Genomic DNA, 23122 nt, shown 5'->3' on the forward strand with positions numbered 1-23122 from the left:
TCAGATTATTATTAATAAAGTACAAGTATATGTAAATAATTTGTTATTAATTATATAAAGCTAACAGTCGGCCATCCAAATTGATGCAACGACCTCGTAAATCTAATGATATATGAAACATGTTGAAGTTCACAATACATGTTATTAAGACAAAATTTAGTATAGATTGACTAAGATAATAGATCAGTTAAAAAGTAAAAGGCTTTATTGTGTATAGGATATTTAACTAAATCATTGTTATCACACGAATGAATATTAACAACGACTAATAATACAACAAAAATTGAATGAAATAAACAATAGTTCATGGCACATCAAAAGTACTTTATAGTTAAGAAATTGATAAGTTATATGTATAAAAGGCATTATTTCATGGCCTTGACTTAATCAAACATTATTTCATAGTCCATTTAGGTAAACAAGATAAACTATACAAATTTTATTCTAGCAGGCATTATTTCATGGCCTGCAAGGTACATAGAAACGGGCATTATTTCATGGCCTGGATTTATATATGAATAAGCATGATTTCATAGCCTAGGAGTATTTGCAAGCAGACATTATTTCATGGTCCGTGCAAGCTGAAATGAAATTATTATTAGTAAACAGACATTATTTCATGGCCTCGATCTATATAAAAATAGACATTATTTCATGGCCTGTGTGTATTTGCAAACAGACATTATTTCATGTTCTGTGCAAGCCGAAATGAAATTATTATTAGTAACGATTTATATATGAATAGGCATTATTTCATGGCCTGTGTGTATTTGCAAACAGACATTATTTCATGGTCTGTGCAAGCTGAAATGAAAATATTATTAATAAACAGGCATTATTTCATGGCCTATATGTATTTGCAAACAGACATTATTTCATGGTCTGTGCAAGCTGAAATCAAAGAATTGTTAGTAGATAAGCATTATTTCCTGGCCTATATTTATTTGCAAATAGACATTATTTCATTGTCTGTGCAAGCTGAAATCAAATTATTATTAGTGGACAAGCATTATTTCATAGCTTACGAGTATGTGTATCTGCAAACAGACATTATTTTACGGCCTGTGCAGACACTGTAGAATAGAAATGACATATGAAATATTCTTGATATAAAATATTGTAATTAATATCGGGCTATAGTAACACCCCTATAAATGGACTTAGCACCAGTAATGGGATGGTATAGGCAAACACAGTAAAATGAGTATTTATCATCAGTTTCCAAACACTGGCAACATTTTACCATAATCAAAGCCATCGAGCTACTAATCAGTTTTAATTTGTTAATAATATTGAGGCCAATTGCTGTATATTTCATTAAATACATGGAATAAATGAAGGACAAATAGGAATAGGACATTTAAATTTTAAGGCCAAAAAGCAATATAAATTGTACAAGTGTCGGTGAAATATCAAAATACTCGAAATTTTCTCTCAAATGTCCGGTGATCAGTACCGTAAACCCATATGGGTATATTTATGATTAATAATGTATGATAAATATATTCACAATGTGATTCGCAAAGTATATTTCTCTAAGTAATTTTCAATATATTCGCAAACTAATCAATACCACGTTTGTTTATCAACTTCAAATTTTCATATTTTCGTACCTGTCATTAACTATACGGACACACTCATTATTTATTTTATATGGACTCTGAAATTTAGCTATAAGCTTTAAACTACTTGTTCCTAACCTCGTGTTTCTTAGGATTAGAATGTGTAGCATCATAATACACATTTTGAGATTCCTGTGACTTGTCGTTAGTCAACTGTCAGAATATGACTCTCACTAGGCCGTTGGCCCTGAGTGCGGAAACGGAATTAATAAGAATTTCCTAAAGGATTCGCTAGTGATTGAAGTGCTACGATCGGTGATAATCCGGCGAGAATTTTGAGGAGAGTAGTGATAGATGTTTGAGACTTGGTGTTCCAGACAGGTTTTAAATAGTATGTATTTATTAAATGAATCTATTATGACGATTCGAATCTACTATGTAAATGATTCAACGGGATTAGAATGTTGAAGGTTGACTGGTAGAGAATGTCTCATGGCATTAAGTCCACCTTTTGTACTATAAGGTTTTCTTTTGTGCAATAAAGATTAAATAAATAAATGTAGCGAGTATCAATCTTCTTACTGGATTCAGATAATTCAGGCTTCAATACCTCCGCCGTATTTACACCAGGCGTATTTTGCGATCATATTTTTTTGACAAGACCACGCATCATAGTATACCAATAAGAAGCTCTTATCGTTTCTTGTGTTTAAGTCACGTTGAAGTGTCCTATGTTGAACTACTTCTCAGTGTAGACTTTTTGGGATTTCCCATCGGTCGCTATCGGGAGCAACTCTGAATAACGTGTTATACTTTATTTGTAAATGGACTTAATACAAACGACATTATCTCACTAGTTACGGGTTATTTAGGCTGCCAATGAATCCCTGAACCTCCCTGTTTATGTTCTGAATGGTAACTAACCAATCCGAATTTATTATATTGAAAGTATTGTGTGATCTGCTAACTGACGGCAATGAATCAGGGCAAGGTTGCGGCTAAGCGCATCAACTTGAGACACTTCTTAGCCAAGCTACATAATGTTGAAATTGTACTTTTGCATTAGCTCCCACCGCCTAACAATGCGAGGCATCGAGTAACAGTCGATAGACGATAAGTATACTCAAAAATGTATACATTCATTATCAGATCATAGGACGAATAATTTCGCACCTCTAGGGCTTGGACGGTCTATCTTCTGGAAACGCCACTTCGGTTTAAGAGCATATAATAAAAAGAACTTGATTGCCTACTAACACATCTAATTGATTAGACTGGCATAAGCTGACGTATAATGACGAACAATTTTATTGTCCCCTAAGCAGCTAATTTATAACTCTACAAAAACAGTCATCATCTTGAATTTGACATAAAACCTACTGACGTGATACCCAGTTTTGATAAATCAAAGCAAAGCAAGTTTTAAATCAGAGTTGATATGCCGGGGTATCTCCTTTCCGAGTGGTAACATTCATAACATATGTAGCGTAGACGGGTTTCTTCCTGAGCTATCCGCCCACGTGCAACCAAAGTATCTTTGACTAGCCAACAAGCATTATAAACGGAGCCATTTTCCATTATTTGATCTATCCCTGCAATACTACTCGAACTACACCGAATGATATATAAATGTGTATATATATTTTTTAATTATAAGTAGCTAATTGACCGACCCAAACTATATCTAAATTGCGACTAGTTTTAATCATGACGATATGAGATTGTTTTGTGTAGGTTTGTCCAATTACATGCTACTATCGAGGATAGCTAGTGTATCTACATAGCAGCAACACTATCCAACGAAATTTGAACATTGCGCCTTCTGAACGTCTGCACTGACCCATTTCAAAATCTGTTGGATACAGTTGAGTATAGGTCCTTTACACTAGTTATATTGATTTCAAATCATTTTTTTATTATTAAACAACTTTATAATCTCTGAGAGATTAATTATCGAGAGTTTCCTGTCTAAAGTAAAGTCTGTAACAGTAGAAATAGACCTAAAATCAAGTTAGCCATACCAAACACGAAGTTAGCCATGTGCAAGAAGGGCCCATTCTACCAATGTATCGTCTTCTTCCTCGCGTTGTCCCGGAATTTTGCCACGGCTCATGGGAGCCTGGGGTCCGCTTGACAACTACCAATGTATCGTAATAACTAATAAGCTACCCGATCATATTATACATGAACCCGAAGATAATCAATTTAAAAATGATATTAAGAAAATGTTGCTTGAAAAAGCATACTACTCAATAGATGAATTTTTAAAAGACCAATCACTATCATAACTCACCTTATGTACCTCTACCCACTGACATCTTAATAATAATATCTTAAACAACCCTCATATAATAATTTGTTATATTCAATTTTAATATATATGCTGATATTGACTTAATATATAAATTTAGTTCGCAATATTCCCAGTATACTTACCTAATATAAAATAAAAATAAGTTAAGTTAATGTAAATAATTTTAGCCTTAAGGAAATAATATTGTGTGCCCTTACAGGGTGTCATGTACCTACTGTTTATGCTTTTAACACCTTACTGTATTATGAACATGACTACAATGAAATAAAGAATAAATTAACAAAGCAAACGACCGTTATAGCATCAACCAAAGCGGTTTTAAAATATCTATCATTAGGTTTTTGACAGGGGCTATACAGAAGCTAATACTCTAAACACTATTCTCAACAACGCGCAATGTTGCCGTTTCATTGGAAAGTTTTGCGTAACATTGTTCGGTTTCGTGGCCTATTCTCGAACACCTACCACATTTTCTTAATGATAGCGTACACTGATACGGAAGCAATTTATTAGGATCGGCATAATTGTAGTGCTTCTGTACCTAACCTTACGGAACGATCGTCAATGCCGTGCAAAATGCATTCTACCGCACGCTTACCTAAAATATTACATGTACTTGTCATCGCTACCTTCTCATAGTAATATTCTTCCAAAGAGTCGGAGAACCGGGCCCTTTTAGCTAACATATCAGTGAGCATACTACCATAATTTTCTTCGGACGGAAAAGCTGATAAAAGATTTCCCTGCCATTCGGCCCATGAAAAGAGAACAGATGGGAGAGTTTCATACCACCTCTGTGCAATACCTTTTACTTTTGGCAATGAAAAGTGTACAATCTGCTTTTCTGACCCGTTGTAGATGCTAACGCATTCATTTACCTTATGTAGCCAAATAGTCATAGTCTGTTCCTTTTTACATGGATCGAATTCAGGTACAGTATTATTCATAGAACCAAGTTTATCTGTACCAACATTAGGATTACTAAATGTTTTTAAGGCTGATACTAGGTCCCCAATGTTAGTATTACTCAATGGCTCACCAGTATCCTTGGTTCTTGGCTCGTTACGACTGCGTGCCCCCTGTGCCTGTGTCCGCTCGTTGCTACGTCGAGGCGGTGCGATCGGCTGATGCACTGGCTCCGTGACCGACGTGTCAGGCTACGCGGGCGGTGCTTCGACGGCCCCGGAGCAGCCGATCACGTGGCTCTGCAGAGTGCCGGAGTCCCGGCTGCGCGTCCGTTGGTTCCGCATCCGACGGCAGCGCGACCGTCGACTGCTCTGGCGTCGGCTGCGCCTCTCGCCCCGCCGACGCTGGTCTTCGACCGGAGAGCAGCGGCTGATACGTCTCCGCGCGCTGACTGGTGCGACTGCGTGCGCGCCGACTGGTGCGACTACGCGAGCGCCAACCAACTGGTGCGGCTGCGCCACCGCCGTGGTGCCCGACTGCTCGTCCGTCGCCTGGCTCTGCTGCGCGACCGTTGGTGCCTCGAAACCTCTCTCGTAGGACCGGTAGGACTCGTGGGAGTATACAGGACCCATCCATGAGCTCCAGTATCCATAACAACCTGGAAAGTTCAAGTAATTCGCGAAGATCACAGGCATCACAGCTGGCGTGATATGAAGTAAGCCTAAGTAAAGTCAAGCGCATAAGTAATTTATTTATATTATTTAATATGTGAATCTCTTTAGTAATAGTTATACCGGAAACGAAAAGGGGATTAAATTAATATCAGTTTTACTACTGCGATTGTGATTAAACCTCTAGATTATAAGTAGATTTTATCATTTTGGAAACACGGTTAGGTATTGAAGGCACCTATTAAAATTAACTTTAGCACAGAATACACTACTCAACTCTGTTCCAAAATAAACCATCTAAATAATAAAAGCTCAGCTCAGCAAATACTCATGCAATGTCAGTATTAAACAATATATTTTCATTAATTAACACTTGCAGCAATTCATTTGCATAAATGAACGTAATTCCATAACAACAACTACATACCTTTGTTAAATTTGTAAGTAATCGGTTAGGAGAAAAGTATATATTCAAAATGTAGGTAGTGGACGTAAAAGTTAACGAAAACAACGGAATAAAACATAAGGAGAAAAAAAAATGAAATTATAAATATCACTTTAATGGGTTATATATCCCACTTCTGAGATGTAAATGCAGGAGGCTGACTTAATGGTTTTAAATTGCCAAAGGTATGTAATTTAAGTAAATAAATGAAATATCGTAATGGATTTAAGTACTTACTATTTATTATCACTGTGTTTATACACACATTTAACTCACCAATTACAAACGCTTGCCTTACTCGTATGCAATTTATAACGTAAAACGTATAGTTGTAAACAAATTATGTAATATCCAGGTTAGTGTTTAATTTGAGAACTCCTTTCCTTTTGCTGGTTAAATCAAGACTGCCCTCCGGCCGTTGCGACTATTCCCGCTACTTCAAGCGTCATCACTGTCGGCCAATCAGAACGCCGCGCCACCATTTTAGCAGTGCCCTGATTGGTCGACATGCCAACTGTCAAGTCTTGGTTTAATCATTACACTCACTTCTTTTACTAAATAAATCAGATTATTATTAATAAAGTACAAGTATATGTAAATAATTTGTTATTAATTATATAAAGCTAACAATAGTGAACATGCATCCGGTCCGCTTGATTACAAGCTGTGTCCATAGCATATGGAGACTTTTTTCCTTTCTGAAACACTTATTTTATTACTCTTTGACGGAAAAAATCTAAATTTATAGGGCTCCGTATTTAATAAGCGTTAATAATTATTTTTCTAGAATCTATCTTCTAATGAACGGAGCAACTACCCAACCAATACAAACGAGTCTTACCTGTGTGCGTGTCCCGTCTTACCTGCGCTGCGCGTACGCCTCGAAGAAAGCCTCGCTCAGTGCTGACCTGGCCGTCTCGCGCGCCGGCGGCGACCATGTGACAGTGCCTCCGTGCAGTGTAGTGTTACTGTGCTAGTACGTTCACCTCAAACCCCTGATAGTGTTACGGATTTTACGGACCTGCTCACAAAACGGTAAGAATTCTAAAACGTTTCTCAACCACCTTTAAAACTTACTTAAGGTGATGTGAAAGTTCCTGATCGGAGTTCGAAGAGTCAGTTGTTGACACACTTTTGGTTCAGGTGTGGTGGGCAGGTGGGCGCGCCTCTGTGTCAGTAATACGTGTTCGGCCAAAATTCCGATCTCTCGGGACCGCTTTCGTACACAACTTTCTTCCGGCAAGATTTTTATGCGCGCTTTACAACATTTCCGTGTACGCAGAACGAGATTTGAAACCGGCCTTTGGTTGGGTACACGATACATAAAAAGCTTCTCAACCCTTGAGATCTTTGTCGTTTTTATATTAACTGTATGCTTATTTTAACAGCACGTACTTACAAGGTGTTAGAGCGACACCGGTTTAAGTGTACACGTAGAGCTTCGGAAAAAATGCTATTGAGGCTAAGACATCAACGCGCTTTAATGGCACTTGTTTCGTTATAAAATCATTTCTTTATATCAAAAAGAGTCGGTTAGCCTTCGTTACATTATTACTAGAAAAAAAGGATATATTTTAGGTCACTAATTGTACTTTTTATCCCTTTTAAATAAGTGTCGTATACTACTATAAATTTTTTTTTTCCAATTTTAGCACAACTCAATTACAGAGGGCAAAATAATTGTTAAATTATTATCATCGTGTACAACTGCAGACTGAAGGCAAACAAGAACAGCCTTCATATTGAAATCGTGAGACGTCGGTACAGCTTAAAGTCAACTTAACTGCCTTGCCAAGTTGCCAGTTAGGCTATTATGTATTTGAAAGCTCGAGTCAATACTGAATGCAAATTTTGCGCCTTACCATTCTTGTCAAGTTGTGCGTTTCCTTGTGGCTTAAAGTTAATTAGAAATAAGCCTAAATAATACTTATGTAAAAGTTACAAAACATGAAACATGCCTTTAGAACAATAATTATGTGACGTTTGACAAAGGACGAAACGGTAATTTCATACTAATTGATAATAATAATCCGTATACTCATTCCTCAATCTAATCTAGTCGGAAACAAAAACACGCGTCAAAGATAACGTTTCCTTACAGTTTTTGTGGAATCCGCCGGCAGGGAGCATCTCATGATGAGGTTGGACCGGTTTCCCCCTCCCCCTCCACTCGGCCACTCACGACGCGGTTGAGTGCACCCCTTTTATCTCCATTTATGTAAAATCTGCATTATCACACTGTTCTAGGAAACGCATCAGACATTGCCCGGCGAGCACCTGTTATGAGAGTCTTGTTTTAATTTTTAAGCCTTTAATGGATATTATTTTGTTACAAATTCAAAGAAATATTGAATTTAGTAGAAGTAAAATTACCACGTTAATCTGCGAATAGCGTCATTGGGAGCATCATCTGTCTTGGTACTATCTCGTTTTCTCGCGTTAGGAAAAGGGTAAACAATAGTGTCATTTATTGAAAATTATTTTTGATAAATAAGTCACAGTAAATTATGTAACAATTATACCTATAGCCGATATGATATTTATTTACATTCTTTTGGTTTTATAAATAATAGTAAGCATAAAAAGACACGTCAAGTTTGTTTACCTTACCCTTTCTCTATTGCTAAAAAACGAAGTAAAGCGAAAACGAGATATTAAAATGATAGCTCGTTAGGTATGTATATAAATAAAACCGTCCCTGTTTACTGTCGTCTATTCAACCGCAATCCTTGCTTCAAACATCGAAATCGTGTTTGAACTTAAGTAGGTACCTACGTATCGTCAAACCACGTATGTTTGAGTTTTATCCAAACCCTTTCGGAACAATTTTAATTGAATACACAGACACAGAACCTTTGACTGAAATCGATATTTGAACATTCTATTGGTAAATGTTTATGATTAAACACACATGCCGCATAATTCATTGAATAAATATGATAATTTTAATACGCAACTCAATGAAATATCTACATCAATTGACTCATTGGAACATACCTACCAATATCAATTCAAAACTGTATTCAGTGAACCATCTTTAGCACTATAACGCCGTTTCTATGAGATTTCTTCTTATCTTATACCTTTAAACGAGCAATTCTTGTATATATATATATATATATATATATATATATATATTTTTTTTTTTTTTTTTTCCAAGCAAAGCTTGGTCTCCCAGATATTAAATATTTAAAACACAAATGAAACTTGTTTAGATGCTCAAATGTTTACCCATGGACAAAGATTTGGTCACGTTCCATTATTCCATTTCGACACGTAATGTAAAGCCTGCCAGCTGCCGGCCATTCCACGTAATCATATTATTTACGTTCTAATAATAATTGTGTCTCAGCCCTTAACGAAGGCCCTTTCAAGGTAGGTAATCAAGGTCTAATATTTATTGTTTCTTAAATTTTTTGTAATTCATTCAATAACTACCTGGCATTAGTATGCCTTAAGAGTCCTTATTCCTACAGACGAGCGTATTTTGTAAAATGCTTCCTTTTTCATTCAAGATTACGACGTAACTATTAGTATTTATTCAAAAACTGGTAACGTACTTAAATAATCGTTTCCTAAACTAGCGGCTCCAACAGTTCAAATTTTCATTTTCTCTTTTAAACCTCTTTTTTAATGAGTTTTTTTGGGAGTCTTTTCCAAATTTTGCAGTGAGATGTGGCGTTTCGGTTCTCAATTTTGCTGTAAACAAGAATCATTTGGTACATGAATGACTACAATTTGATTCAACATATCTCGTACGAGGGGCTGGAATGATTAACAATCGAAGATTCATTTGAAAAAACTGATAAAATACCTTCCGAGTTTTCTTCATTTTTTTGGCGAAAACAGGGTTTTATTATATTTTTTTTCCGCAAATTGTACGCATATTTTGCATTAAAAATAATATTATAGCAAACTGTAACTTTATGTTAACCTATAAAAAAAAAATCATAACTATAGGACCTACATTGCCGTAAATTTATATTTTTTTAAAACACGTATAAATCACGCAGCAGCGACGCCCCGCTCTCAGTCCGCGCGGAGCGCGCTTAGAGGACGGACCTGTGCTCGATTGTCAGGCATTCGTTGCGATCGTAATCAGCTACGGAGTTCCGAGAAGTGCTATATACTGCGATTAGAAAATCTTAATAAAAGTTCATTTTTTACACTATGCTTAACAGACTCTCGCTTATTGATGGATTTTCAGTGGTCCTTTTTTTATACTACGTCGGTGGCAAACAAGCTTACGGCCCTCCTGATGGTAAGCAGTATCCGTAGCCTATGTACGCCTGCAACTCCAGAGGAGTTACATGCGCGTTGCCGACTCTAACCCCCTCCCGCCCCTCGTTGAGCTCTGGCAACCTTACTCACCGGCAGGAACACAACACTATGAGTAGGGTCTAGTGTTATTTGGCTGCGATTTTCTGAAAAACGCATTTTTACTTGAAATTACGTTAGGGTTTGCATTTGCATTATTATTTTTGCCCCGGATGAAGTCCAAGTTCTCATGATGGAGTCAGGAGTTGGTCACCAGAACTCCTAATCTACTCATTATAATCCCATCGTGTTTGGGCTCAAAAGATTTGCCCTGACGAACACCATCGATCTAGATGAGGTCCAGGGTCTCATGATAGAGTCAGGAGTTGGTCACCAGGACTCTTAATCTACTTATCATAACGCCATCGTGTTTGGGCTCAATAGATTTGCCCTGACGAGCACCATCAATCTAGATAAAGTCCAGGGTCTCATGATGGAGTCAGGAGTTGGTCACTAGAACTCCTAATCTACTCATTATAATTCCATCGTGTTTTGGCTCAAAAGATTTGCCCTGATGAGCACCATAGATCTAGATGAGGCCCAGGGTCTCATGATGGAGTCAGGAGTTGGTCACCAGAACTCCTAATCTACTCATCTTAACTCCATCGTGTTTGGGCTCAATAGATTTGCCCTGACGAACACCATCGACCTAGATGAGGTCCAGGGTCTCATGATGGAGTCAGGAGTTGGTCACCAGAACTCCTAATCTACTGATCATAACTCCATCGTGTTTGGGCTCAATAGATTTGCCCTGATGAACACCATCGATCTAGATGAGGTCCAGGGTCTCATGATGGAGTCAGGAGTTGGTCACCAGAACTCCTAAACTACTCATCATAACCTCATCGTGTTTGGGCTCAATAGATTTGCCCTGACGAGCATCATCAATCTAGATAAAGTCCAGGGTCTCATGATGGAGTCAGGAGTTGGTCACTAGAACTCCTTATCTACTCATTATAATTCCAACGTGTTTGGGCTCATGAGATTTGCCATGACGAGCACCATCGACCTAGATGAGGTCCAGGGTCTCATGATGGAGTCAGGAGTTGGTCACCAGTACTCCTAATCTACTCATCATAACTCCATCGTGTTTGGGCTCAATAGAGTTGCCCTGACGAGCACCATCAATCTAGATCAGGTCCAGGGTCTCATGATGGACTCAGGAGTTGGTCACCAGAACTCCTAGTCTATTCATCATAACTCCATCGTGTTTGGGCTCAAAAGATTTGCCCTGACGAGTACCATCGATCTAGATTAAGTCGAGGGTCTCATGATGGACTCAGGAGTTGGTCACCAGAACTCCTAATCTATTCATCATAATGGTAAATTGATGGTGCTTGTCGGGGCAAATCTTTTGAGCCCAAGCACGATGGAATTATAATGAGTAGATTAGGAGTTCTGGTGACCAACTCCTGACTCCATCATAAGAACCTGGATGGACTTCATTCGGGTCATAAATAATAATACAAACCCTAACGTGATTTCAAATAACACTGAAACTCTATAGCACTAATGTGCGCAAACGATTGGCATCTTGACTAGGCAGCATGGGTGCGTAGCCACCATGCCAATCGATACGACAACGAAACACTATCTGTCTCTCTCTCGTACTAATATGCACAAACGATTGGCATCTTGGCTGGGCAGCATGGGTGCGTAGCCAACATGCCAAACGTTTACGATACGACAAGGAAACACTATCTGTCTCTCTATCGCACTAATATGCGCAATCGATTGGCTTCTTGGCTAGGTATCATGGGTGCGTAGCCAACATGCCAATCGTTTACGATACGACAACGAAACACTACTGTCTCTCTATCGCACTAATATACGCAAACGATTGGTATTTTGGCTAGGCACCAAGCAAGTGTGTGGCCAACATGCCAATCGTTTACGATACGACAACGAAACACTATCTGTCTCTCTATCGCACTAATATACTTTATTTATACCTGCAGTCATTTACTAACTTCTTCATTTTCCATTGGTGTGAAAGAGACAGAATAAAGAGCAAGGGTTATAGTACACTCTGTAGTTTGTACACTTAGTAGTAGTGTACATAAAAAAAACTACTGTGCATATAAAATAAAATAAAGAGTGCCCATATGATATCATATAACACTAAAATGAATGTTGCTTGAAATTATATTGAAAACTATCAAGATTATTCTAGTCTGCATTGAAACGCGCGTCGCGTTGCCGGCGCTCGCGTACCGAGCGCCAACGCCATCTATCGAGCGTTATTTCGTGAAATCGGAGAACGCTCCAAGGATTAAGGGCTCTTAACTAGATAACATTGAAATTAACTGTTAATTAGGTTTTTTTAAAATCCTAGATAGTGAATCGATGCTTATCAACCATACTTAGTTACTTATTCAACTTTGTTTCTTAAACCCTAGATTATTTCTCGGTATTCATGGTGCAAACATAAATTATACTTTTATATAGCTACATGACCCTTACGCAGTCAAGAGCAATCAAGACGGGTTACTTTGTTTAGATTTTTATTGAAATGTGTAGCTAAAAGGGGCGTTATTCACGTATGCGGTTGCAACTTGCATGCACGAAAGCTATATCTGTGAAGGTCGATGTATGATATTTATAATGCGAATTAATTAATATTGGTTTGCTGAACGAGCTCATCTGATGGAGCTGAGTCGATGACTTGTAACGACTCGGATACCGAGTCGATTGCAGTGTATTTTGTTTTATAACACAAAGGTACCATCAAAAATATATAGTTTAAGGTAGAATAACTAGCATCTATAACAGGGGTCACCAAATGGCGGACCGCGGCCCGAGTCCGGACCGCCGACCTATTTTCTTTTTATGCTTATTTAATATACTAAAGTAGAAACGGACCGCGATGGTCACTTTTTTTTTAAAACTGGACTTCTGAAGAAACTTATGTATTTGGTGATCCCTAATCTATAAATTAGCCAAAGTAAGCGATTAAGTATCTAATAAAATTATGTTCTTTTAGTTTACCAAAATCCAAAAATATTTAAGACGTTTTATATTTAAGTAATATATTTTTTTTCCTATTTGTGCCTACTGCCTACTTTCAGTCTCGTAACTTTTGACGTTGCTAAATAGGCACGTTGTTACAGAAAATGTGCTGACATGTGCATAAATTATCACACATATTTTATACGTGTAGTAATTTAATTATTATCAATTTTTAAGCACGTGCCTCTGCTAAATTCTGTTGGATAATTTTATTTATATTTATCATCTCCTGTCAAATATTTTTGAATATTGGTAAACTTCTATCTTATGAAACTAGACCTATGTAATGTTCATTAGAACTCAGGATTTTACTGTAATAATCACAAAATATGAAATAGAAAAAAACATACTTAGAAAACTTATCAGCACAAAAACATGTTTGTATTCTCATTCAGCATTCAAACAGGCGATTGGATAACCGTCAAGACAGAGACACTTTATAATTATACTTTATATTTAAATTCATCTCTCAAAAGTAATCGCGAATATATGTAAATATAATACAGAGTTTCAAAAGTGTTGGTTATATCAAAATTTTGTATTATTTTATACTGAAATTATAACTAGTTTAAGTACACAAACTTATACTAGTTATACTTTAAGTACCTAAATTTCTTATTTTTATAGCAATTGCACGCAATACATGAAACTAATTTTCTTTAGGTATACTAAAATTGCGTAACTTAATTGACTATTTGCGGCTAAGCGGCCGGAGGGGGATTATCCAGTTCTGATATGATTCAAATTCAGCTTTGCGTGTATTTAAGCTAATTTGATGTGCATCGTCATCAATGCAAGCTGGTTACTCGTACAAAGCTAATTGCTTGCTAGATCGCAGTTTGTAAACTGCAAATCTTTGAGCATCGTGATTACAATAATATCAAGCAAGTAAACTAAGGTCATTATAACAGTGGGTAATTTGGCCTAATTTCGCCGATTCATAGCGTAAATTTCTTTAATCCTTACTCCTCTAGCGCTGAATATATCTAGTTAATTTTCATATAACCACAATAAAGGAAAAAAAGGATTTTTCCCGTAGCCTTACAACATATTTTCTCATATCAACATATTAATTATACTTCCAAAGTTATCGTCTTTATTATTTAACTTTTTTTATTTAATATTAAACGCTATTATTGCTATTGGTTGTATTAATGTACATTAAATGGATGTCTTAAGAGACAAAACCAGATTCCAGTTCCAAAAAACTTGGAACACTTGGGACTTATGAAAGTTAAACTTAGTTTACAGTATATTCTATATATTATTCTATTTAAATGTTCTAGCAGAAAAGGAGTGATTGGCTAGTATTTGATTGCGGGTATTACCTTTTGACTTGTTTGAAAATCGACATCCAAGAAATACTTAATCCAACATCTCTAAGGTCAGACGTCTGCGGCCCCTTCTATGCCAACCTAGTAAGTTGATTCATAGGTATAATAACGAAATGTCTGGACGCTTATAAATGTTGTGAAATTATTTAGAAAAATAAAAGAACTACTGTAATGATAGCACTTGGCTAAGCAGTAGGTACAAAAAAACGTGTTTTGTGTGGTGCTTTCTGTGCCATCTTGATTATTGACAAACCAAACCACAAGTGAGCTGTGGAAAGCCACTGGCCTTATAATTTATTTCGCAAAATTGAGGGTTAGGTACTTACTGCATTTTTTATTTCAATTTGTTTACTCTAAATGCTTGAAAATTCTTAAATTAAACGAGAACAACACCGTGTCAGAGTAGGAATGTGAAAGATCAAATTTTCATATTAAAACAGTACTATGACTAAACCTACTGGCTGAGGCTGTATTGAAAAAAAAAATTAAGCGCATGTCTTGTTTTTGACAAGATACGAATAATGATTTTAACTCCCGACGCATAAAGAGGGGTGTTATATATGTTTCATGCCAATGTCTCTGCTCTGTGGCATCATAGCTCTCCAACAGATGGATGGAAGCGTGTTTCCTTACGGTGGTTTTAGCTATCTTTGATAGAAGTCGATCTAGCAGTTTGAAAAGTAGCAGCTCTTTTCCAAAATTACGCAAGGCACTTTTGGAATAAAATGGATTTTTTGGCATATAGCGTAGATATAGCATTGCTTTGATTGCAAGAATTCTATACGTTGTATTTAATTCTTCACAAATTCTCATAAATTTTGATCACACATCAAAGATTGCACTAGTCATTAGCTGATGGATGCCTAATTGCAAAATTTACGAACGTCTAAGATATTAGCACTTACAATTAGTCTGGGCTCTGGGGTCACCTTACACAACGATGCCATCTATGGCCGGTTATTGCCTCAGCTTTAACTTTCAATTACCTCTATTTATCTTATATAACTCTTTTAACTGCTAAAAATGGGGCCTGTGACTTTTTTACATGCTATGCGCATCTAATGCGCTGATATTGCAATATTAATTATGAAAGTAAAACGCCTCAATTATGTCCATATAAAAGTAACATTTTATTGACGATAGAGGTAATAGTACATTTCAATGCGGTGCGGAAAGTATGTCATTACTTCACGAGTACCGAGGTCTCAGGTGATACCGAGCTAGCGAGATGATCCAGTTAGAAGGTATGAACCATACTGTTCTACCTTAGAGATGGCTAGGGGGCGCCGTAAGCCTTCACTGAGAAATGCATATATGTACTTGAAAAATTCAACCAATGCTGCCGTAACCCCGGTGGCCGAGTGGCTCAGGCACCTGCCGCGATAGCAGAGGATGCTGGTTTGATTCGAGCCTGAGGCACTTGAGGCCTTGGTCACTTTTTCTTAGTATATGTTATTTATTTCAATTTATAATTTATATAGTAGTGTTTCTACTTGAAATAATAACAAATCAAAATATTTTCTGAAAATAATTTGATTTGTTCTAATACTTCTAATAGTATAAAAAGCACTAGTTCGCGAAATCCAACTTTCGGCACGCTAAACAGCTACGTAAAATTGCACTTTTTGAGCAACTGTATTAAAAAAGTTTTTACAGTACATATGGGGCTACTTTATAGCACTAGTGCGAGAAGTAGCATATTACGTTACTGTGTCGAACATTTAAAGGGCCATATGTACTGTAAAACGTTGTACGATACATGTGCGAATAGGTAATTCGCAACTCGTGTCGATTTAAAACACTCCCTTCGGTCGTGTTTTAATTTATCGCCACTCGTTTCGAATTTCCTATTTTTCGCACTTGTATCGTAATGTACTATTATCAAAAAAAAAAACATTTTTGGCCGGAAACTAGTCAAATCTTTATATCTTCTACAAAGAAAAATATAGGACAAGTGTGAAATAATCATGATTGCTAGCACTATCTCAAACTTAGTGTATTTTATTTATTATGCTCCATAAAGTATGTACCTGCTTTACAGCAGCTTAGCAGTTAATTAAAATACAAATTATGAACAAAACAAATTCAGTCTTATGTAAAGGGAAATAATCAAAAGATGTTACTAAAATGACGGCCTTTGTGAGTTGTTCTTTCATTCATCCTATAGGTAAATACATATTTTAATAATATTTATCATTACAACCAAATGACTGATCCATGGACTAGGTCTCCAACAGGTTCGCTACGTTATAATCGGTTTGCCCACCCTAGTGTGTGCGTACAACGGTTACTAGTCCGTTACAGCGAAGCGGGTCACGCGCAGCGCTTTCGACGTCCAGTCTTTAGCGTTTCCACACGTATTCGCTGTTGGAGAAATCTTTGAGGCAGGCTCAGACTTTGAATGTTAATGCTTAGTGCCCAAATTAGGCCTATTTAAGTGTTAATCTTAACACATGTGTCGAGACTTAATTTTTAGTTACAAACGAACATTATTTTGTTTTGATTAAGTAGGCAAATTGTTCTGATTTAAAATTTCCGAGCACAGCAAAAATTGTTTGGATATTAATAGTACATTACGATACAAGTGCGAAAAATAGGAAATTCGAAACGAGTGACGATAAATTAAAACACGACCGAAGGGAGTGTTTTGAATCGACACGAGTTGCGAATTACCTATTCGCACATGTATCGCACGTTTTACAGTACATATGGCCCTTTAAATGTTCACACAGTAACGTAATATGCTAATTTTCGCACTAGTGCTGTAAAGTAGCACCATATGTACTGTAAAAGTAGTTATTTAAACATTGTGATGGATTGCTACTAAAAAATTGTTTGTTTTTTTACCTGTATTTATACTTTACATTCACACTTAAATGTTAATAAAAGTAAATGTCGATGTTTTAATTTTCTACTGAACAGAATGATATGATAAAACCTAATCTATTAAAAAAAAATGGCCAATCCCCATTCACGACTGCGGTGACTCGTAGTGTTCCGTAGGTATATACATATAGGTAGCCGTATGTAGAAGCTATAAGGCTTCGTTCAATGCTGATAAATATTTCGAACAGGTTTAAGATGATAGTGGACGATCACTTCTCCATACAAATGTAGTCCCCATTTTTCTCCCCAGATATTGACATTATGGAAAATATTTTTACATAATTTATTGTATATTAGCAATACTAACCATAGCCATAACTTTATACGATATTTGAGAAAAATAAAAAAAAAGAAGAGATATTTTTTAGCGATACAGCGAGTTACAATTTTATTTTTAATTTCTTTGTAATTTTACTAAGGGGCATAGCTTTAGTTAATATACTTTCAATTGGGTAAAAATATTTTCTTTCATGTTAATATCCAAAGAGGAAAATAGCGACTTCGTTTGAATGAAGAAGCGATCACGTGACCTTATCCCATTTCCTCTTAAGAAAAGCAGGCTAATATACGGTATAAAACAATGCAAGGTTTATTTATACTACAATATATAAAAATCTTCAAATAAAAGGATACCAACCAATACAATGACGGCATTATTCTCTAGACACCAATGATTATGACTTCCCACTGCTGCCGACTCCTACAGTCTCCTAGGCACCTTGGATTGTACATTTAAGTTCGTTTGTTATCTCGTGTTGCTTTGAGCTTTGTAGACTGATTGCCAGATTGTTCACCCTCATTCACACCACCAACTCACAATGATAATCCATCCATCCATTCCATTTAATACTGTGATTTAGTTTATGCAAGCATAAAGATATGTATAGTCTCTTTTTACATTTTTATTTATTTGTTACCAAACACCAAAATACGTAAAAATATATAAGGCCAAAGTTGACAGCCAACATGACAACATCGTACTAGAAAAAACAAATCCGTCAAAAACAGTAGTAAAACCTCATGATAACCTATGACAATTATTTACAAGTCGCAATTGTTGTATTTGAAACTTGTAGACTGGAGTCTGGACATAACTCGATATGGGGAATCAGTAGTTGTGACACATAAAGTGTCAATCAAACATCGGTTATACAATCCGGAGGTCGCGAGTTCAACCCCGATCCGTACCAATGAGACAGAGGAGAATTTTTTTTGTATGAAAACATGCAACTTTATATACATTTTTTATCACAACTACTGCTCGTAAAATGAACTCAAAATCAGCATATCGGCTCAACTTTTTGCATGCGTTCTAATGGTACCCCACACGATTCTTACAAATAAAAAATAAATTCAGCTTACCCCTCTCAATCCCCTAAAATAAGAAATAAGCGGTTATGACTTATTTACAATATTAGTGGCGATAATTGCTGTAACTGTTCCAATTTTTAGCTGTCTCCATCAAACGGTCTCTGAGAAAACCGCATTTAACCAATTTGCAAGACCGAAGTAATTCCATAAGTGTTCCGTGAACAAGGTTTTGTACGGAACACTAATAAAAACCATCCTACACAGATATGATGGTTGCCCTTTTATCGTCTTATTATGCGTCACTCTCAAACAGAACTTATTAGAAAGTGACGGATAAGATACATAAGACGAAAAAAACGCCACCATGTTAAGCCCGCTGTCAACCACAAATTAGAGGCAACAAAGGCCTGTTTACATTCTACTTGATTCTACTCGCCTACTACTGGTGCCCACGTTATCGCTATCACGGTCGGGGTGACGTAATACATTGTTGTATGTGACCACAATTTTGCACCGCTCACTAACAGGTCCTGTGGCGCAACGGATAACGCGTCTGACTACGGATCAGAAGATTCCAGGTTCGAATCCTGGCAGGATCGTATATGTCTTTTTTGCTTTTTATTTTTTATATATACATTTAAAACTATTTTTGGGCAGTTTTTTTTTGTAATTACTGAAATAAATACAATTTTTTTTAGTTTTTTATTTGATAATTTGCAAGCAATGTAGTTAAACTAATTAATTATTGTCTACATACTTCACAGGATTTATATTTTTCACTTTTTCTTATCATCATGAATAGTTCTAATATGTGTTCCCGTTATAGTAAAATGCCATAAATTAAATCAAATTTTATTTTATTTTGTTACACACATTCGATAGGTATAGGTGTACCTAATTACATAGATATATAGATATAATAAAAAAAGTTAATTTTTATTTATTTTTAGATGAGCAATTGTAATTTAATATTAAATTGATGTGTTGTATAAAATTAAACTATAATTCAGTTGCCAGATAAATAACTGGTAAGTAAATGTTGGTTGGTAGAAAAAATACAACAGTTGCGTAACATTGTATAAATATTCCTAACAACACTGCTGTTAATGAAGTCGATTTCGATGTCACTGGCAATAAAAGTGCTAGAGTAGAAAAACGTGTTTAATACAGTCTGATAAATTAAATTGTTCCACATAAAACATATTACAGCATCAGTTCGATTAATATTAAACTAGTGAGGGTAACCCTTCCGCACTATTTGCAGCACAAAGGCCGCTAATGAATTCGATTATCCAGACAGAATCCGTGCTTCCTGCTCCGTCTTACTAACTCAACGTGACACTTATACTAATTTATTGTTCACCAAACACAGACCGAACTCAATCTTATTGCTCGGGCAACAAGAATAAATTTCAAATGATTAAACTTGGCAATGAGCACGTGGCTTTTACTTTAAGAATTGCCATTTCGGCGAGTCTCTTAGCAGATTGGACAATCTTTTTGCGTGTTGTATAATAAGTATAGAGACCCGCTTCAACGCCCCGGAGGTAAATCCGACTTCTTTAATGATGACACTTGTGAAAAAGTTGTCTAACAAATTTTGATACTGGAAATCCAACAGCAACAGTAAGTAAAGTCATACCAAAAGATTATTTTTATTATTTATGTGTACTATATGTAATTAGGGCGTAACTGATCCTAAAATATAAGTCGCTTATACATTTATAATAATTAGGTATGAATATTTTTCATAACACAAAAGTGACATTGAATTTTATGTAAGTAACGTATGAGTACTTCTAAATATTTTTGAAACCTGTCATATCTATATATTATATAATATCGTTGTCTAAGTACCCTCAACACAAGCCTTATTGAGCTTACTGAGGGACTTAGGCAATTTGTGTAATAATGTCCTATAATATTTATTTATTTATATCTTATAGTTAATTTTTAAGTAAACAAGAATGTCATAAAAGATAATGCAACAATGTGGAACTATGGTTATCAACGCATGATTCACGTCGACTATGAATAGCTAGCCTTGACATTCGAGTCTTCGCAGCGTAGCGAACTAATGTGCGGACAATAGTAAATCACCGTTAACTGCTGAATTTAAACATTTTACATAAGGTCAGCTGGGTAAATTGCGTATGTCGGGATAAACGCGCTTTTTTATAATAATTACAAGATTGTAGGCACATTTTACTGACGCAATTATCCCTGTTGATCTAATAAATAAAGTTAAGTGTAGATATTATATTAATTAATCATGAAGGAAGTAACAATTTATTGTTATTTTAAACTCAAGTCTCCAGCGTTAAGCTTGAACAAAAATGTTTATATTCATTCAAGTAACGTTACACTTAAATTTAGGATATCGTGCAATGTTGACTTCTCTCACGGTTGCAGATTCAGAAATCTGCAACCGTGAGAGAAGTCAACTTCGGATGATACCTAAGGCTTGTTTCTGTGTTCTCAATAAAATTGAACCGATCAATGTATGCCGGATGGATATCGGAACAGTGGATTAACGCAAAATAATGCAGATTTCTATTGATCTAACGGATTCGGACAAAATTTTATAACATGAATAACAAATTGATAATTATATTCTCAGGTTTTGAGGTTGTTGAAGTCTACGCTACTTATAGTTAGGTATGTAAATTATGTTCAATATTTCATTTAAGCTCTATTATCGGCCCGATTCGAAATTTAAGATACGTCAAAAAATTCCCAAAGATACGATATGGATTGGATATGTCGGTCGGTATCAAAACGTACGTTTTTGTTTGAAGAAACGTCACTTTTAACACAGACATATCTAATCCATATCGTATATTTAGCAAATGTTTGACGTATCTTAAAGTTCGATTCGGGCCGTATACCTATTGAAAGTTACCGTGGTTCTATAAAGTAAAGCTTTATATAACCAAGCTTATATAGCTCAAAAAAAAGATTTTCTGTTACAAATAAACTCTGCCACGGAAGTTCTCAGTTTACTCAAATTTCACAGACTCTCTCTGTCAATTGGTTATCACCTTTCAACCTTTGTCACACCGCTCCGCCTAGAAACATGCTAATTTGCATTAGTCCGCCATCATACATATTTAGGCGACGTGTAGGAATCTTAACGGTTGGACCCGTCGAACGAGTACGCGTTGGACCGGTCAGCCGTTCAGTCTTTGGTTATTTAATGATGTTAATCATCATTCTAAATAGCGAGTTCACCAATTAACTAAATAAATATAAGCAATCGTATAATTTTCTTTAAAGTTAGATTTTTTATGAGTTAATGTGTTAAACATTTTAATGAAAGCATAGTAGTAATGCGACTTATAATAAGTAGAAATAGTAAAATTATACTTACGACTGGGCTGGAGATAACGAAAATAACTACCTATTAAGTTAAAAGTTTGGTAAAATAACGTTAAACTGATAATTTTTCTATATTTTCATCAAGTGTTATGGAGAAAGAAAACATCAACCCTTAACCACTGACGTGTTTTTTCTTATATAAACGCTGATGTGCGAATGACATTCGACTGATTGCTATGTTATTAGGTAATAAATATTTTAGTACATGTCTTATCTATTAGAAAATTTAAAAAAATCTATTGAACAATAATATTTATTTGCCAAAAGGTGCACTGCACTGACATAAACGAGCTCAAATATAAAAAAAAACAACACAATCGAAAAGCATAAATACAGGTCCTTTTTATTATTTTTCTAAGTAATAAGGATGGTTTTAATAGGATAATAAACACGTTTTTCTCAAAACTTTTAATATAATGAGTTTTTAACGGCATTGAAGCTATGTTTTGAGCACTGCAAGGATACAAACCAAGAACAAGCGGGCATCTCGCTCATTTTTACCCAGAACGTGCAAGTTGTGGAAGGAGCTACCTTCTGAGGTGTTTCCCTTGCGCTATGACATGGGGTTCTTCAAGAAGCAGGTATTTAGGGTTCTCAAAGGTTGGCAACGCATAAGTGGCTCCTCGGATGTTGCTTATCTTCATGGGCGGCGATGACTGCTTCCCATCAGGCGGCTCGTCTACTCGTTTGCGGCCTATTACATAAAAAAAAAACTGGACACCCACAAGCTTGACAAGCGTAATGAGTTCTGCGTTGTGTTTTCTTAAAACATAAATGTAAATTTTTAAGAGAATGGATTTTTTTCACTAATATTAACTCTTTGTCTTTTTAGTGAGGTGTTAATGCTCGCGCCGTTCATTTTATCAACAAAACTTTAATCGTTAATTGTTTCCAAAATGTTACACTAACACAAATTTACATATTTAGAAATATCGTACACGTTCGTTCTTATCTGTTTTGGTTGCGTCCCTATATGCTAGGAAAATACT

General features: G+C 36.0%; 1 protein-coding gene and 1 non-coding gene across 2 annotated transcripts in view; both read left to right on the top strand.

Annotated features, from left to right (window-relative positions):
- Positions 1-6784: 6784 nt before the first annotated feature.
- The window catches only part of LOC133520618 (sushi, von Willebrand factor type A, EGF and pentraxin domain-containing protein 1), a 104522-nt gene continuing 88184 nt past the window's right edge, over positions 6785-23122 (top strand). Inside the window, exon 1 of the mRNA XM_061855140.1 lies at positions 6785-6933. The gene's annotated coding sequence lies outside the window, so the exon portion shown is untranslated. The remainder of the gene's footprint in view (positions 6934-23122) is intronic.
- Trnar-acg (transfer RNA arginine (anticodon ACG)) lies at positions 19282-19354 on the top strand. The gene has a single exon. It is a non-coding gene; the product is annotated as a tRNA-Arg (tRNA).

Source organism: Cydia pomonella, chromosome 8, assembly GCF_033807575.1.
Source record: "Cydia pomonella isolate Wapato2018A chromosome 8, ilCydPomo1, whole genome shotgun sequence".
Lineage (NCBI taxonomy): Eukaryota > Metazoa > Arthropoda > Insecta > Lepidoptera > Tortricidae > Cydia > Cydia pomonella.